A 19,753-nucleotide genomic window follows, 5' to 3' on the forward strand; every position below is an offset into this window, starting at 1 on the left:
GCCTCCACCAGGCCACCACTCATGTCTCCCTGCACCCCCACCCCCCAGCCACCAGGGGCAGCCTCCACCAGGCCCCCACTCATGTCTCCCATCACCCCCACCCCCCAGCCACCAGGGGCAGCCTCCACCAGGCCCCCACCCATGTCTACCACCTCCCCCACCCCCTAGCAGTGCAGGGGCAGCCTCCACCAGGCCCCCACTCATGTCTCCCACCACCCCCACCCCCAGCCATCAGGGGCAGCTCCACCAGGCCCCCACCCATGTCTACCACCACCCCCACCCCCCAGCTGTGCAGGGGCAGCCTCCACCAGGCCCCCACTCATGTCTCCCACCACCCCCACCCCCCAGCAGTGCAGAGGCAGCCTCCACCAGGACCCCACCCATGTCTACCACCACCCCCACCCCCCAGCAGTGCAGGGGCAGCCTCCACCAGGCCCCCACTCATGTCCCCTATCACCCCCACCTCTCAGCAGTGCAGGGGCAGCCTCCACCAGGACCCCACCCATGTCTACCACCAACCCCACCCCCCAGCCACCAGGGGCAGCCTCCACCAGGCCCGACCCATGTCTACCACCACCCCCACCCCCCAGCAGTGCAGGGGCAGCCTCCACCAGGCCCCCACTCATGTCCAACTCATGTCTCCCTGCACCCCCACCCCCCAGCCACCAGGGGCAGCCTCCACCAGGCCCCCACCCATGTCTACCACCACCCCCACCCCCCAGCAGTGCAGGGGCAGCCTCCACCAGGCCCCCACTCATGTCCCCTATCACCCCCACCCCCCAGCAGTGCAGGGGCAGCCTCCACCAGGCCCCCACCCATGTCTCCCTGCACCCCCACCCCCCAGCCACCAGGGGCAGCCTCCACCAGGCCCCCACTCATGTCTCCCATCACCCCCACCCCCCAGCCACCAGGGGCAGCCTCCACCAGGCCCCCACCCATGTCTACCACCTCCCCCACCCCCTAGCAGTGCAGGGGCAGCCTCCACCAGGCCCCCACTCATGTCTCCCACCACCCCCACCCGCAGCCATCAGGGGCAGCTCCACCAGGCCCCCACCCATGTCTACCACCACCCCCACCCCCCAGCTGTGCAGGGGCAGCCTCCACCAGGCCCCCACTCATGTCTCCCACCACCCCCACCCCCCAGCAGTGCAGGGGCAGCCTCCACCAGGACCCCACCCATGTCTACCACCACCCTCACCCCCCAGCAGTGCAGGGGCAGCCTCCACCAGGCCCCCACTCATGTCCCCTATCACCCCCACCTCTCAGCAGTGCAGGGGCAGCCTCCACCAGGACCCCACCCATGTCTACCACCAACCCCACCCCCCAGCCACCAGGGGCAGCCTCCACCAGGCCCGACCCATGTCTACCACCACCCCCACCCCCCAGCAGTGCAGGGGCAGCCTCCACCAGGCCCCCACTCATGTCTCCCACCACCCCCACCCCCCAGCAGTGCAGGGGCAGCCTCCACCAAGCCCCCACTCATGTCTCCCTGCACCCCCACCCCCAGCCACCAGGGGCAGCCTCCACCAGGCCCCCACCCATGTCTACCACCACCCCCACCCCCCAGCAGTACAGGGGCAGCCTCCACCAGGCCCCCACTCATGTCTCCCACCACCCCCACCCCCCAGCCACCAGGGGCAGCCTCCACCAGGCCCCCACCCATGTCTACCACCACCCCCACCCCCCAGCAGTGCAGGGGCATCCTCCACCAGGCACCCACTCATGTCTCCCACCACCCCCACCCCCCAGCCATCAGGGGCAGCCTCCACCAGGCCCCCATTAATGTCCAACTCATGTCTCCCTGCACCCCCACCCCCCAGCCACCAGGCGCAGCCTCCACCAGGCCCCCACCCATGTCTACGACCACCCCCAACCCCCAGCAGTGCAGGGGCAGCTTCCACCAGGCCCCCACTCATGTCCACCACCACCCCCACCCCCAGCAGTGCAGGGGCAGCCTCCACCAGGCCCCCACTCATGTCTCCCTGCACCCCCACCCCCCAGCCACCAGGGGCAGCCTCCACCAGGCCCCCACTCAAGTCTCCCACCACCTCCACCCCCCAGCAGTGCAGGGGCAGCCTCCACCAGGCCCCCACTCATGTCTCCCAGCCAACATGTCACCACAATGTAGATCCCTGGCCCTTATGGTCAGCCTCCAAATGGCAAACACCCACCCGAGTATTTACCCACTTAGAAATGGCAAAAACATGATAGAAGCCCAATTGCAAGTTTGGAAATGAACACATGTCCCTCACATACACCCAATGGGTGTCAGTGAATGTCAAAAACCATATCATGATATGCATGAAACCAATGAGATGATACTACACATTGAACTTTGAAGAAATAATATGTATTAAAAGCAACATAAATTTAATCAAAAATAAACAAACAATAACAGAAATTTAAAAAAAAATTAAACAGCAGGTCCGTGAAATAATGCAAAACCACAAATCATAATGCAAAGGAAAAGTGTCCAAAGTCACAGTCCCCAAAAGTAAATCCAATGGAAAATTAAAATCGAAAACCATTGCTCCATGGCGAAATCATAATAAAAATTGAAAATCCAAAAGTCAACTATGTACAGATAAACAATCCAGGGTCCATGATCCCAACCGAAGAAATTAAACATATCTAATAACACTACCTAAAAAAAATAACTATATACAAAAATGTGGCCCATTGTCCAAAAGGTCCAAAAAAAATGCTAAACCAAAGGAAACCTAACACTAACTATATAACTATTTACAAGGGCAGCGGGCTAGTCCGAGGGCTCACTTCGGGATGTTCCGGGCCAGGGCATCATCGAACTCCTGCTCAATGTCCCGGAGGCGCTCCTCCTCCATGGCCCCGAGGGTTCGCAGGGCCGTCCACATGTTCCCCCCAAACTGCCTGCGGATTGCCTCGAGGCACTCGGCACGCCTCAGGGCCCTCCGCATGGAGTTCTCCGCCCTGACCATCGTGAGCCGTGCCTCTTCCGCCCGCTGCCGCTCCGCATCTATGGCGTGGCCCAACCGCTGCCACACGGAAGACACTTCCCGTCCTGGGTCCTCCTGCCCTCCGGCCGATGCCTGCCCCTCCGATGTGGAAGGCCCCGAGCCATCATGGCTCCCACCACGTTGCTGCTGCTGCGCCTCTGCCCGTGCACTGCCTCCTGCTGCCTGCACATCCTCCGCTGGCTAGGGTGCAGTCGTTGATGTGGCCACCCCTGCTGGACGTCCGACTCCCGACTGTGGCAGGGATGCCTCCTCCACCAGCCTGGCCGCACCATCAGAGGCAGCTCCACAGGGCACCCAGGTGACTGATGGGTGGGAAGATGGCACGGAGGACGACCGGCGCATAGGGGGTTCAGTTGAGGAGGGGGTCGTAGCAAGCCCCATCAAACGGAGGAATCCGGCCTGGGTGACCTGTCCCAGTAGACCGACGCGGTCAACGAGCCATTCGAGATGACGTGCAGTCTCCTCATGAAAAGACTGCAGGTCACCTCGCATGGCCTGTTGACGCAACACCACACCAGTCAGGACAGGCTCAACCCGGACCCGGATAGCCACGTCCGCAGGCAGAGGAAGGCCAGTTGTCGTGAGCTCATCCCCTGCCTGAAAACGGGTCTGGAAGTAGGCACCCCTGCTGGTGCAAGATGATGCAGTGACAGGATCAGGGACAGGATTGCACACAGGCACCTCCGCGGCGACCTGTGCTGCCTCCTGTCCCTGGTCCTGCACTGCACCACTAGCACCAGTGGAATCCCCACCTCCAGACCCCGTCTCTGTTGCTTGCACGGCCTCCTCCTCCACCAAACCCCCCACCAACCTGGATGACTCCGTGCCATCTTCCCCCATTGGGCCCTGTGGGGTCCCAGCTGCCCCTTCTGCTGCCGAGGAGTCCAACTCTGACCTCCGCCTCTTGGACCTCCCCCCGGCAGCTGCGGCCTGGGACGCGGCACCGGACTCCTCACTCCCCGACGAGATCACAACCTGGGAGGGCAGCCGGGCCTTGCGTCTCCGGCTGGCGGTGCGATCCCCGTCGCTGTGCTCCACAGCACCTTCTCCGCCCTCTTCATCAGTTGACGCTGCAGACAGGAAGAAATAAAACACAGGCATCAGGGTACTGTACAATGGACACATACACACATGACAGTTGCACATGAGTGGCATTGGCAAACCTCAGACATGGCATCACAATCGGCAACACACATGTCATTTCAACTTGCACACATGAGCCATACCACAGCCACATCGCAACTGCCAGCACCATCCATACACATACATCAGCATGAGCAGGCAAAGGTGAGCCAGACATCACATGCAACACAGGGAGTGCACTACACATGCACGCACACCACCACACTTGCATGCATGTGTACACCTCAGCCAACTGTCGCAGTGTTCCGATGGGCATCCATGTCACATCTGCCAATCAGGCTTCCACATCCCGCTGTCACATGCATCCATGTTGCCTCACTGCTGCACCCTTGTCAAATACACACACATGCACATGTACACAGTGCTGATACATGCAGCTGAAAACAACATACATGCGTGACATCACGAACATGCCCACTTACATACACATTCATCCAAACATGTGTGCCCACACAACTGCATTTGGCATGCAAGCCTACACACACAAGCACCATCCATGTCTCACACATGACAGCCCTGGCATGTGTTAGCCTCACGGTCCTGTACACCCCCACCCATACTCGGTCCCATACAAACAGATGTGCAACCGGCACACTACTGGCACATTACCACACGCACAGTTTACAATCATGATACATGTACACTTACCGCTCGACTCCAGATGGGTCTGCCTCTCAAGGACCTGGACGTGGAGCGCTGGGGATATGCGTTCCAGGACCCTCATCTGATCTTCCGACAAGAGGCCCCGGCGCCCCTTAGCATCCGCTGCCTTCAAGAGGCGCCGGGCCTTGTTCAGGGTCCTGGACCTGAAGTCCTCCCAGCGCTTCTTGACATGTTGTAAGTCGCGGACTGCCACCCCCTCCGCGTTAATGGCAGTCACGATGTCCGTCCAGATCCGAGTCCGTCCTTCCTTGTCGGCATGCACACTTCCGTAGAGGGCATCATACTGCCCCAGGACTTGCTCCACCAGGACACCAACTTCCCTGGCACTGAAGCTGGTGCCCCTCTGCCTCTCTGGCCCGGGGTTGTCAGTAGTGCCAGACGTTGCAGTGCCCGACATGACAACCCCAGAGGCAGGAGTGGGTGGGCAACTGGGTCCTGGGGCTGGGCTGTGGAGCGATGGAATCCCAGTCAGGAATCTTCGGTTCCAGCAGGGGTGGTCACAGCAACAGCACCCCTGGCTGATGTGCAGGCATCAAATGGCAGGGCACGTGGGCAGCAGGCAGTCAGGCAGCAGCAGATGGCAGGTGGGAGCGTGCTCGGGGCTCTGGGGGACAGTAATTCGGTCTTGTGGGCAGGAGCGTGGTCTTCCGTGTGCTTACGCGTGGCCAGCTTGATACGGAGTGATTTGGCACGTGAAAATCTTGCAATTCTGCGTGTAAATCGAGGAAAGGCCGTTAGCGTGTATGCACGTCAGCACGCATATGCGATTCCATTGGACCAAAGGCCCTTAGCGCGTCAGCGCGTCTGTGACGTGACGCACGCGGGTGTTTCCCTCATTACATATGATGACAGAGCACACGTGGATTTCCACCAATCGCGTGTGAAACTTCCTGCGCACCCCAGAAATACATGTACCCAGGCCAATCGCGTGTACGCTCACTTCCCTCCGATTACACGCGATAACACTCGGACATGCAGTTTTACCACGTTTGCTCGCATATGTGATTTCATTGGCCCAAAGGCCACCATGCGCAGCTGTGACGTCACGCGCATGGCCGTAGAGAATGGCGCGTGTCACGCGCATGGCTGTAGAGAATGGCGCGTGTAAAAAAAAAAGAGATACACGTCCGAGTGTCAAAGCGCGTAATTGGTGGAAATGGCCTCATCGCGTATGCGCGTTTGTGACTCGTGTATAAACGGTACGTGTAGAACGCCATTTCCTTGTACGTGCTTTTCGTGGAGAGCGAGTGGGTGAAATCTGTACTTCTTGTTGGTTCACACGCGATTTACTTCATGGCGTTTCCAGTTCGTACTCCCTGTTACCTCTGACAGCTTTTTCTCTTTTCCTCTTTTTCCTGGGCCTGTTTCCTCAAACAGCGTTCCCTTCTACTGTTGTCCTGTCTCCTCAGACAGCGTACAATTCTTCTTTTGGCGGGGGTATTGCCAACGCCCACACGCGCATATTTTTCACGCTTTTGTTCCTGGCAGACGGTGAGTCGCGCACGTATTTAACATCTGTGCTTGCCCCGTGTGTTGCGTACCCCTTCAGAGGTCATTCTAGGCTGCGTGTGACACGCATACATTCATTCTTGTGTTTCTGGGTGCCACAGCGTAGTGCAGGTTTATTTTTCCACGCACGTGGTCTAGGAGGGGTTGCGTGCACCTTACTTCCCTTTTTTGGGGTGCCTGTGCGTTGCGTGACCCGTCATCTTTCCCCAGGGGTGACATACAGCCTTGCTAGAGCACTAGGGTACGATTATCATCTGGTACCCAACCCCTTTGACCCCCAATTGCCCAGGACAATAGTTCACATCGACTCCCATACGCACAATAACATCAGTGCCATGGCTGGGAGGCGACCAAGCCGTAAGCGTGGCAAAGGTGGCCGAGCCCCAAGTGGTGGCCGTGGTGGATCCGGTAGGGGACGTGGCCGTGACTTGCAGGGCACCCCTAGCCCCCCATGTGTGGAGGAGCAGTCAGGGACACCCATGCCCCCCCCTCTGGTTGAGGTTAACATGGCTGACACCATCCATGCTCAGCCCTTGTTGGACCAGCCCACTGTGGAACCAGACCTGGCACAGGGTGACTCCATGGCTGACTTCCAGGTCAGCAGGTCTAGGCCACGTGCGCCGGTGAACGTTGGTGTCATCAGGCCACGTGGATCAGGGGCAGCTAGGTCATCTGCTGGCCTGCGTAGGCAGGCTGGGGAGGCTGCAGGGGCAGCTGTGGCTCCATCCACCCCACCTCTCACACACCCAGCCAGGACAGTGTCGGTCCAAGTCCATCATGCTGACATTCCCCCTGACACCATCACACTTGAGCTAATGCCTGCACCAACTCCCATGCTGAGTGTGCAATCCCACGCTCCTGCCCCTAGTGTCCAGAGCGGCGTAGGACACTCAGGATCCCCACCACCTTCCAAGCGGAAGAGGAAGAGTGCTCGTCCAGTAGAGGCTGATGCCCCAGACACGGCTACACAGTCCGGCCCGTCAAGGAAGCCCAGCTTCAATGAGGCCGAACTGAATGCACTTGTAGAGTATGTGTCCGCACATGACCGCGAAATGGTGATTGTTGCAGGATCGCAGACCACACCTGCACAACGTCAGGCACACTGGCAGACCATTGCGGGCATCATAAGTGCCCTTGGAATCATGAGGCGCACAGCTAATGAATGCTACAAGCGCTGGAATGACCTGAAGAGCAGGCCAAAGAATAAGCTGGCCTCAAGTCATGCCACAACTCTAGTGACTGGAGGTGGATCTCCAGCAGACGACATAGAACTCACTCCACATGAGCAGGTTGCTGGGACCTACGTCACGGAGGAACAGATCCAAGGCATGTGACAACTGGCAGATTACGAGGCATTGTCCGGTGAGTGCACATGCAAGTGTGTGTCATCCATGTGCATGGTGTGTGTGGGAGGGCTTCTGTTTGGGTGCCAGGTGAGGGTGTGTGTGCCTGAGTGGTTCGGGTCACCCATGTGCCTCTTCCTATAAATTCTTGGCACCAGCATTTGGGTATAGCAGCATCCCTTCTGCCAACATTAGACATCCAGCCCAACACCACGCCAGTTGCCCTTGGAGTGTCATCTTGCCACAACATTGTTGCTTATTTACCTCTGTTCATTCAGGCAGATAGTTTGCATACCACCACTTTTACTCGGGATTTCTCAGTCCTATTGTCACATGCCTGACATGGCTATGGTACAGTGGACTGGCTTAGTTTCCTGGACATGATTAGTTTAGACATGTCCCTGTGCTATAGGACCATTTTGGACTGGCAGCTGCAGGTTAAACATTTGAACCATTTCAATGAAAAAATCAATTATATGAGCAAACTGGACTGAATGAACAATTGGTGACCTCCTCTCCCTCTTCACTTAATGGCTAGGGTACATGCCATCTGTGTGATGGCATGTGCATTTGACCTGCCAATCACTGGCCAATGTGTAATGCCACTGCTAGGCAGCATGCAGCAAATGTGTTCATCTTCCATCTTGGTGTCATCAATGTGTGCCATCTGCCTCCCCATTACACGCAGTGACGGTGCATGCATGGGAGGGTTTTAGTCATGTGGGACATGTGGGACATGTGTCAATCAAGTACTGTTTCTGTAGCCTCTCAGCCCTAATTGTGTGCCATGGTGCTAATGCCTGTTTCCATTTGTTTTCTTTTATGTCTTTGCAGGGGATGACGCACTTGATACTGCTGGGGTTGTGGAGATGGTGCAGACCCAGGAGGGGTCTGAGGGCCGACCGACCACCAGTGAGGGACGTGGTGTGGTGGTGGGTGAGAACCCACAACTGCTGCAGGTCGTGCTCTCAAGGGGTGTCTCTGGCTGCACCTCCCCCGAGCTGTATTCAGGTGTCGATTCGGATGATGAGACCTATGTGCCGTCGCAGGTGAGTGTTCCTTGGAGGGATTCTGTTCTGTCCGACCCACCTGCACCAGGGTTAGAACCCTCAATGGGGATGTCAGTGTTGGCAGGTACGCCTTTGGTGGTTACGGATGCAGGGTCACACTCCGCGACATCTGATCCTGTTCCTGGGCCAGCAGATCAGAAGGGGAATGCAGTCCTGCAGCCTCAGGCAGTGCTGGCACAGCAAGGCGCAGTTCGCCTTGCCCCAGACAGGTGTGGTGCCCGCCGACGTGGTGGCCGTCAGCCACCTGGCAATGCCACATGGGAGCAATCCATATACGGTATGGCAACCCAACAGGCAGCATCATCAGAGATGATGGCTCAGGCCATGGATAGGGTGGCCACTTCCATTGTCCCCCCCGAAAGGCTGATGGAGCGACTACAGCAGGCAACCGACTCCATCTGCCAGTCACACAGGGAGGACATGTTGGCGTCTGACAGGGACAGGCGGGCGGCACTGGCGACTCTGCAGGAAGCCATTTCCATAGAGTCCCAGGGCCACAGGGAAGCCCTGAGGGTGGAACTCCTTCACCTCCGGACGACTCTTGTTGAGCTTGAGGCTTCAACAAACAGAAGGACAGAACAGCAGCTGGAGCGTCTCACACGTAGGCTCTCAGCTGAGATGGAGGCAACTAGGGCGGAGGTCCGGGTATCCCGTGAGTTGTTGCATGGGGACCTCCGCACACTTATCCTCCAGAACGAGACCTACCACACCTGCATGCTTGCAGCCATGGAGGAACAGACTAGGGCTTTGCGTGGGCTGCCTCCCATAGTGCCACCACCTCCTGATGCAGCTGCAGAGGGTGAGGAGAGCGACAGCAGTGATACTCCCACAATAGGGTAGCCGTGTAGGCCATGAGCCCATGGAGGTGTTTTTTTTTCTCGCAAGATCCACACAGGTGGGTTTTGGTGTGCACCCTGTCCTCAGACCTCCTGGGTGGCCTCCCCCTCCCCCCTGGGCCCATTAATGGCCATTTATTTTTTATTTTTTGGGACAGTGTGTTGCCTTGTATGGCTCCCGTGGGCATACGCTGCATTGTGGCTGGGCACATGCAGGCTTGTCATGAATTTGGTTCAGATGCTTGGGTTTTTGTGACACACACCCCTCCTGCTTCCCGTTTCCATGGGCTTGCAAAGGGTGTGCCCAAGTGACATTGACGTACATGGTGACATTGGACTCCCATGAGCTGTGTGGGCAGTCTGTAGTCAATACTGTGTATACATTCATAGTGCATATTGTTGTTGTATTGTACGCTGCATGGTGTATTGATATGTGCCTCTGCATCCATCGCATCCTCCTAATTTGCAGGTCCATTCCTCATGTCTTCACAATGCGGTCCACCTTGGAACTGGAGTCCATGTTGTAAGCAGTGCACCTACACTCTTGTGTGGCGCTAACACTCTATACTTGGAAGTGTTCGGAGGGCTGGCATCATCAGGTAGTGAGGCTAGCAAATTTTTAAGTCTGTAATGTCATGTTTAAGGTAGGTTGGAGGTTGTGTAGGTGATTGGTATTCTTGGTAAGTATTTGGTAATGTGTGTTGTAGGTCCTGCATTACTGTGAGTATTTCATTTGTGGACATGTTTCCATTAGGGACACTGTAGCTGGTGACACTTGGGGCATGTTGTGGGGATTAATTTCTTTCCTCTCACATTGCATGACATGCCATGGTGTGTTGTGTGGCCGTGCCGGGGAGGGGTTGGGTGACATGGCACTGTTTTCATGTAGTATTTTGCGAGTAGGTATTCTTTTCTGCAGCATGGAAGTGTCTTTTGATGACACTGCATTGGTGGTGTTTGTGTAGGTAGGGATGCACACATTGTGACACTTCCACATGAACAATCTCAGGCTGCTATGGTTCTGACAGTTGACTGTCCCTTTGTTCGTCTTAATTGTCAGGTCGAGTCATCATTGCTTATCAGATGGTATGTGCCAGGCCTGTGTGCACTCCACTGGGGTGTGATTTCTATGTGAAGTAATAACCCACCAGCTGCGTACGGGCTGCCTCACCCCGTGCCCTCTCCCCTCCCATGCGCAGCGGGCGTGCATGTGGTTGGGGATGTGGGGGCACCACCATGTCCACAGCCAGGCCCCGGCGTGTTGCAACATTGAGCAGGACACATGCTGCCACTATGATCCTGCACACTACTGGGGGTGCATAAACAGCTGGCCGCCAGATCGGGCAAGGGAGCGAAAGCGTGACTTAAGCACTCCGAATGTGCGCTCCACTATGCCCGGGTTGCAATATGGGCTGTGTTGTATCTTACCTCTGGAGGCGTGATGGGGTTCCGAATTGGCGTCATCATGTGGGTGCTCAGAGGGTAGGCACTGTCCCCTGGTGAGGAGGTGATGGGTATCATTAGTGGAGTAGTGACATAACTCTGCATCTGACATGCATGCATGTGCAGTGGCATTCATACTCACCAAGCAGCCATGTATCGCCATGCCGCCCAGCTTCTAGGTCCCGGCTTAGGGTAGACATTCGGTAAATGAAGCTGTCGTGGGTGGACCCTGGATAGTTGGCATATACTGAGGTGATGATTCCCTTAGCATTACATACTACCTGCACGTTGATGGAATGCCAGTGCTTGCGGTTCCTATAGATGTGCTCAGATGCCCTGGGGGGGACGTAGTGCCACATGGGTGCAGTCAATGGCACCTAGCACTTTTGGGAATTGTGCCACACCGTAGAAATCGAGGGTGGCAGCCTGCCTTTCTGCAGGTGTCCTGGGCAGGTATATGTGCCTACGGACTGATGGCCGTGCAGTGATGATGTTCAAGACCTGGTGTAGGCAGCGTGACTGCGTGGGCTGTGACACCCCACCCACTATGGCACTTGTCCGCTGAAATGATCCTGTGGCCAAGAAGTGCAGTACATTGAGGACCTTCTCCAGGGGGCTGAGTGCTTGGGAGCACAGGGTGGGTGATGTGAGGTCATCCTCCCACTCACTGACCAGGTCCAGTATTATGTGTGGTGGAAACCTGTACCTCACATACACCTGGTCATCAGGCATCCCAAAAAGGCTGGTTCTGGGAGTGAAAATTCTGGCCCTCACTATCCTCCTCCTCCTCCTTTGGTAACCCACGGCCACTGCTGCTAGGAACGGTATATTCACCCTGGCGTATGAGCTTGTTTGTTGTTTGCACGCACTTTTATACTGCGCGGGTCGACGTACGCCTGCTTCATGCTGGCGTACGTGTTTCAGGATTGGACCATTTATTTTTCGGCACGTCGTAGGCGAACGTGTGAATCTTCCCGCCCACCCCAGGAATACACGTAGCACGCTCTCCCAGGCCCAGTCGCGAGTAAATATTCCCGCCCACCACTGGAATACACGTACCCCACTCTCACAGGCCCAGTCGCGTTTGGAAGTACACGCGCACCCCAAAGTACACGTACCCAGGCCAATCGCGTGTGGAACTTCCCGCGCACCCTGAAGTGCACGTACCCAGGTCAATCACGTGTGGAACATCCCGCGCACCCCGTAGTACACGTACCCAGGCGAATCGCGTGTGGAACCTCCCGCGCACCCCGAAGTACACGTACCCAGGCCAATCGTGTGTGGAACTTCCCACGCACCCCGTAGTACACGTACCCAGGCCAATCGCGTGTGGAACTTCCCGCGCACCCTGAAGTACACGTACCCAGGCAAAATCGCATGGCTGGGGGGTGGGAGTGGTGGGAGACATGAGTGGGGGCCTGGTGGAGGCTGCCCCTGCACTGCTGGGCAGTGTGGGTGGTGGGAGACATGGGTGGGGGCCTGGTGGAGGCTGCCCCTGGTGGCTGGGGGTGGGGGTGCAGGGACACATGAGTTGGACATGAGTGGGAGCCTGGTGGAGGCTGCCCCTGGTGGCTGGGGGGTGGGGGTGAAGGGAGACATGAGTGGGGGCCTGGTGGAGGCTGCCCCTGGTGGCTGGGGGGTGGGGGTGTTGAGAGACATGAGTGGGGACCTGGTGGAGGCTGCCCCTGGTGGCTGGGGGGTGGGGGTGGTGGTAGACATGGGTGGGGGCCTGGTGGAGGCTGCCCCTGCACTGCTGGGGGGTGGGGGTGCAGGGGGACATGTGTGGGAGCCTGGTGGAGGCTGCCCCTGGTGGCTGGGGGGTGGGGGTGATGGGAGACATGAGTGGGGGCCTGGTGGAGGCTGCCCCTGCACTGCTGGGGGGTGGGGATGGTGGGAGACATGAGTGGGGACCTGGTGGAGGCTGCCCCTGCACTGCTGGGGGGTGGGGGTGGTGGTAGACATGGGTGGGGGCCTGGTGGAGGTTGCCCCTGGTGGCTGGGGAGTGGGGGTGATGGGAGACATGAGTGGGGGCCTGGTGGAGGCTGCCCCTGGTGGCTGGGGGGTGGGGGTGATGGGAGACATGAGTGGGGGCCTGGTGGAGGCTGCCCCTGGCGGCTGGTGGTTGGGGGTGGTGGTAGACATGGGTGGGGGCCTGGTGGAGGCTGCCCCTGCACTGCAGGGGGGAGGGGCCGCACGGGGGCATGTGTGGGAGCCTGGTGGAGGCTGCCCCTGGTGGCTGGGGGGTGGGGGTGCAGGGAGACATGAGTTGGACATGAGTGGCGGCCTGGTGGAGGCTGCCCCTGCACTGCTGGGGGTGGGGGTGATGGGAGACATGAGTGGGGGCCTGGTGGAGGCTGCCCCTGCACTGCTGGGGGGTGGGGGTGGTGGTAGACATGGGTGGGTGCCTGGTGGAGGCTGCCCCTGGTGGCTGGGGGGTGGGGGTGATGGGAGACATGAGTGGGGGCCTGGTGAAGGCTGCCCCTGGTGGCTGGGGGGTGGGGGTGATGGGAGGCATGAGTGGGGGCCTGGTGGAGGCTGCCCCTGCACTGCTGGGGGGTGGGGGTGAAGGGGGACATGTGTGGGAGCCTGGTAGAGGCTGCCCCTGGTGGCTGGGGGTGGGGTTGATGGCAGACATGAGTGGGGGCCTGGTGGAGGCTGCCGCTGCACTGCTGTGGGGTTGGTGGGAGACATGTGTGGGGGCCTGGTGGAGGCTGCCCCTGCACTGCTGGGGGGTGGGGGTGGTGGTAGACATGGGTGGGGGCCTGGTGGAGGCTGCCCTTGGTGGCTGGGGGGTGGGGGTGATGGGAGACATGAGTGGGGGCCTGGTGGAGGCTGCCCCTGGTGGCTAGGGGGTGGGGGTGATGGGAGACATGAGTGGGGGCCTGGTGGAGGCTGCCCCTGGTGGCTGGGGGGTGGGGGTGGTGGTAGACATGGGTGGGGGCCTGGTGGAGGCCGCCCCTGGTGGCTGGGGGGTGGGGGTGATGGGAGACATGAGTGGGGGCCTGGTGGAGGCTGCCCCTGGTGGCTGGGGGGGTGATGGGAGACATGAGTCGGGGCCTGGTGGAGGCTTCCCCTGGTGGCTGGGGGGCGGGGGTGGTGGTAGACATGGGTGGGGGCCTGGTGGAGGCTGCCCCTGCACTGCTGGGGGGTGGGGGTGCAGGGGGACATGTGTGGAAGCCTGGTGGAGGCTGCCCCTGGTGGCTTGGGGGTGGGGGTGATGGGAGACATGAGTGGGGGCCTGGTGGAGGCTGCCCCTGCACTGCTGGGGGGTGGAGGTGATGGGAGACATGAGTGGGGGCCTGGTGGAGGCTGCCCCTGGTGGCTGGGGGGGGTGATGGGAGACATGGGTGGGGGCCTGGTGGAGGTTGCCCCTGGGGGCTGGGGGGTGGGGGTGGTGGGAGACATGAGTGGGGGCCTGGTGGAGGCTGCCCCTTCACTGCTGGGGGGTGGGGGTGGTGGGAGACATGAGTGGGGGCCTGGTGGAGGCTGCCCCAGCACTGCTGGGGAGTGGGGGTGGTGGGAGACATGGGTGGGGGCCTGGTGGAGGCTGCCCCTGCACTGCTGGGGGGTGGGGGTGGTGGGAGACATGAGTGGGGGCCTGGTGGAGGCTGCCCCTGCACTGCTGGGGGGTGGGGGTGGTGGTAGACATTGGTGGGGGCCTGGTGGAGGCTGCCCCTGGTGGCTGGGGGGTGGGGGTGCAGGGGGACATAAGTGGGGGTCTGGTGGAGGCTGGCCCTACACTGCTGGGGGGTGGGGGTGATGGGAGACATGAGTGGGGCCTGGTGGAGGCTGCCCCTGCACTGCTGGGGGGTGGGGGTGATGGGAGACATGAGTGGGGGCCTGGTGGAGGCTGCCCCTGCACTGCTGGAGGGTGGGGGTGGTGGGAGACATGGGTGGGGGCCTGGTGGAGGCTGCCCCTGCACTGCTGGGGGGTGGGGGTGAGAGGAGACATGAGTGGGGGCCTGGTAGAGGCTGCCCCTGGTGGCTGGGGGGTGGGGGTGCATGAGGACATGAGTGGGGGCCTGGTGGAGGCTGCCCCTGCACTGCTGGGGGGTGGGGGTGGTGGGAGACATGAGTGGGGACTGGTGGAGGTTGCCCCTGCACTGCTGGGGGATGGGGGTGGTGGGAGACATGGGTGGGGGCCTGGTGGAGGCTGCCCCTGCACTGCTGGGGGGTGGGGTTGATGGGAGACATGAGTGGGGGCCTGGTGGAGGCTGCCCCTGCACTGCTTGGCGGTGGGGGTGTTGGGAGACATGAGTGGGGGCCTGGTGGAGACTGCCCCTGGTGGCTGGGGGGTGAGGTGCAGGGGGACATGAGTGGGGGCCTGGTGGAGGCTGCACCTGCACTGCTGGGGGGTGGGGGTGATGGGAGACATGAGTGGGGGCCTGGTGGAGGCTGCCCCTGCACTGCTGGGGAGTGGGGGTGGTGGGAGACATGAGTGGTGGCCTGGTGGAGGCTGCCCCTGCCCTGCTGGGGGGTGGGGGTGGTGGTAGACATGGGTGGGGGCCTGGTGGAGGCTGCCCCTGGTGGCTGGGGCGTGGGGGTGCAGGGGGACATGAGTGGGGTCCTGGTGGAGGCTGCCCCTGCACTGCTGGGGGGTGGGGGTGATGGGAGACCTGAATGGGGGCCTGGTGGAGGCTGCCCCTGGTGGGTGGTGGGTGGGGGTGGTGGTAGACATGGGTGGGGGCCTGGTGGAGGCTGCCCCTGGTGGCTGGGGGGTGGGGGTGCAGGGGGACATGTGTGGGAGCCTGGTGGAGGCTGCCCCTGGTGGCTGGGGGGTGGGGGTGATGGGAGACATGAGTGGGGGCCTGGTGGAGGCTGCCCCTGGTGGCTGGGGGGTGGGGGTGGTGGTAGACATGGGTGGGGGCCTGGCGGAGACTGCCCCTGCACTGCTGGGGGGTGGGGGTGGTGGGAGACATGAGGGGGGGCCTGGTGGAGGCTGCCCCTGCACTGCTGGGGGGTGGGGGAGGTGGTAGACATGGGTGGGGGCCTGGTGGAGGCTGCCCCTGGTGGCTGGGGGTGCAGGGGGACATGAGTGGGGGCCTGGTGTAGGCTGCCCCTTCACTGCTGGGGGGTGGGGGTGATGGGAGACATGAGTGGGGGCCTGGTGGAGGCTGCCCCTGCACTGCTGGGGGGTGGGGGTGATGGGAGACATGAGTGGGGGCCTGGTGGAGGCTGCCCCTGGTGGCTGGGGGGTGGGGGTGCAGGGGGACATGTGTGGGAGCCTGGTGGAGGCTGCCCCTGGTGGCTGGGGGGTGGGGGTGATGGAAGACATGAGTGGGGGCCTGGTGGAGGCTGCCCCTGGTGGCTGGGGGGTGGGGGTGGTGGTAGACATGGGTGGGGGCCTGGTGGAGGCTGCCCCTGCACTGCTGGGGGGTGGGGGTGCAGTGGGACATGTGTGGGAGCCTGGTGGAGGCTCCCCCTGCACTGCTGGGGGGTGGGGGTGATGGGAGACATGAGTGGGGGCCTGGTGGAGGCTGCCCCTGCACTGCTGGGGGACGGGGGTGATGGGAGACATGAGTGGGGGCCTGGTGGAGGCTGCCCCTGGTGGCTGGGGGGTGGGGGTGGTGGTAGACATGGGTGGGGGCCTGGCGGAGGCTGCCCCTGCACTGCTGGGTGGTGGAGGTGGTGGGAGACATGAGTGGGGGCCTGGTGGAGGCTGCCCCTGCACTGCTGGGGGATGGGGGCGGTGGTAGACATGGGTGGGGGCCTGGTGGAGCCTGCCCCTGGTGGCTGGGGGGTGGGGGTGCAGGGGGACATGAGTGGGGGCCTGGTGGAGGCTGCACCTTCACTGCTGGGGGGTGGGGGTGATGGGAGACATGAGTGGGGGCCTGGCGGAGACTGCCCCTGCACTGCTGGGGGGTGGGGGTGGTGGGAGACATGAGGGGGGGCCTGGTGGAGGCTGCCCCTGCACTGCTGGGGGGTGGGGGAGGTGGTAGACATGGGTGGGGGCCTGGTGGAGGCTGCCCCTGGTGGCTGGGGGTGCAGGGGGACATGAGTGGGGGCCTGGTGTAGGCTGCCCCTTCACTGCTGGGGGGTGGGGGTGATGGGAGACATGAGTGGGGGCCTGGTGGAGGCTGCCCCTGCACTGCTGGGGGGTGGGGGTGATGGGAGACATGAGTGGGGGCCTGGTGGAGGCTGCCCCTGGTGGCTGGGGGGTGGGGGTGCAGGGGGACATGTGTGGGAGCCTGGTGGAGGCTGCCCCTGGTGGCTGGGGGGTGGGGGTGATGGAAGACATGAGTGGGGGCCTGGTGGAGGCTGCCCCTGGTGGCTGGGGGGTGGGGGTGGTGGTAGACATGGGTGGGGGCCTGGTGGAGGCTGCCCCTGCACTGCTGGGGGGTGGGGGTGCAGTGGGACATGTGTGGGAGCCTGGTGGAGGCTCCCCCTGCACTGCTGGGGGGTGGGGGTGATGGGAGACATGAGTGGGGGCCTGGTGGAGGCTGCCCCTGCACTGCTGGGGGACGGGGGTGATGGGAGACATGAGTGGGGGCCTGGTGGAGGCTGCCCCTGGTGGCTGGGGGGTGGGGGTGGTGGTAGACATGGGTGGGGGCCTGGCGGAGGCTGCCCCTGCACTGCTGGGTGGTGGAGGTGGTGGGAGACATGAGTGGGGGCCTGGTGGAGGCTGCCCCTGCACTGCTGGGGGATGGGGGCGGTGGTAGACATGGGTGGGGGCCTGGTGGAGCCTGCCCCTGGTGGCTGGGGGGTGGGGGTGCAGGGGGACATGAGTGGGGGCCTGGTGGAGGCTGCACCTTCACTGCTGGGGGGTGGGGGTGATGGGAGACATGAGTGGGGGCCTGGTGGAGGCTGCCCCTGCACTGCTGGGGGGTGGGGGTGGTGGGAGACATGAGTGGGGGCCTGGTGGAGGCTGCCCCTGCACTGCTGGGGGGTGGGGGTGGTGGGAGACATGGGTGGGGGCCTGGTGGAGGCTGCCCCTGCACTGCTGGGGGGTGGGGGTGGTGGGAGACATGAGTGGGGGCCTGGTGGAGGCTGCCCCTGCACTGCTGGGGGGTGGGGGTGGTGGTAGACATGGGTGGGGGCCTGGTGGAGGCTGCCCCTGGTGTCTGGGGGGGTGGGAGTGCAGGGGGACATGAGTGGGGGCCTGGTGGAGGCTGCCCCTGAACTGCTGGTGTGTGGAGGTGATGGGAGACATGAGTGGGGCCTGGTGGAGGCTGCCCCTGCACTGCTGGGGGGTGGGGGTGATGGGAGACATGAGTGGGGGCCTGGTGGAGGCTGCCCCTGCACTGCTGGGGGGTGGGGGTGGTGGGAGACATGGGTGGGGGCCTGGTGGAGGCTGCCCCTGCACTGCTGGGGGGTGGGGGTGGTGGGAGACATGAGTGGGGGCCTGGTGGAGGCTGCCCCTGCACTGCTGGGGGATGGGGGCGGTGGTAGACATGGGTGGGGGCCTGGTGGAGGCTGCCCCTGGTGGCTGGGGGGTGGGGGTGCAGGGGGACATGAGTGGGGGCTTGGTGGAGGCTGCCCCTTCACTGCTGGGGGGTGGGGGTGATGGGAGACATGAGTGGGGGCCTGGTGGAGGCTGCCCCTGCACTGCTGGGGGGTGGGGGTGGTGGGAGACATGAGTGGGGGCCTCGTGGAGGCTGCCCCTGCACTGCTGGGGGGTGGGGGTGGTGGGAGACATGTGTGGGGGCCTGGTGGAGGCTGCCCCTGCACTGCTGGGGGGTGGGGGTGGTGGGAGACATGAGTGGGGGCCTGGTGGAGGCTGCCCCTGCACTGCTGGGGGGTGGGGGTGGTGGGAGACATGGGTGGGGGCCTGGTGGAGGCTGCCCCTGCACTGCTGGGGGGTGGGGGTGGTGGGAGACATGAGTGGGGGCCTGGTGGAGGCTGCCCCTGCACTGCTGGGGGATGGGGGCGGTGGTAGACATGGGTGGGGGCCTGGTGGAGGCTGCCCCTGGTGGCTGGGGGGTGGGGGTGCAGGGGGACATGAGTGGGGGCCTGGTGGAGGCTGCCCCTTCACTGCTGGGGGGTGGGGGTGATGGGAGACATGATTGGGGGCCTGGTGGAGGCTGCCCCTGCACTGCTGGGGGGTGGGGGTGGTGGGAGACATGAGTGGGGGCCTGGTGGAGGCTGCCCCTGCACTGCTGGGGGGTGGGGGTGGTGGGAGACATGGGTGGGGGCCTGGTGGAGGCTGCCCCTGCACTGCTGGGGGGTGGGGGTGGTGGGAGACATGAGTGGGGGCCTGGTGGAGGCTGCCCCTGCACTGCTGGGGGGTGGGTTTGGTGTTAGACATGGGTGGGGGCCTGGTGGAGGCTGCCCCTGGTGGCTGGGGGGTGGGGGTGCAGGGGGACATGAGTGGGGGCCTGGTGTAGGCTGCTCCTTCACTGCTGGGGGGTGGGGGTGATGGGAGACATGAGTGGGGGCCTGGTGGAGGCTGCCCCTGCGCTGCTGGGGGGTGGGGGTGATGGGAGACATGAGTGGGGGCCTGGTGGAGGCTGCCCCTGCACTGCCGGGGGGTGGGGGTGGTTGTAGACATGGGTGGGGGCCTGATGGAGGCTGCCCCTGGTGGCTGGGGGTGGGGGTGCAGGGGGACATGAATGGGGGCTTGGTGGAGGCTGCCCCTGGTGGCTGGGGGGTGGGGGTGGTGGTAGACATGGGTGGGGGCCTGGTGGAGGCTGCCCCTGCGCTGCTGGGGGGTGGGGGTGATGGGGGACCTGAGTGGGGGCCTGGTGGAGGCTGCCCCTGGTGGCTGGGGGGTGGGGTGGTGGTAGACATGGGTTGGGGCCTGGTGGAGGCTG

The sequence above is a fragment of the Ambystoma mexicanum genome, chromosome 5q (genome assembly GCF_040938575.1).
Source record: "Ambystoma mexicanum isolate Mex_15411 chromosome 5q, UKY_AmexF1_1, whole genome shotgun sequence".
NCBI classification, from domain to species: domain Eukaryota; kingdom Metazoa; phylum Chordata; class Amphibia; order Caudata; family Ambystomatidae; genus Ambystoma; species Ambystoma mexicanum.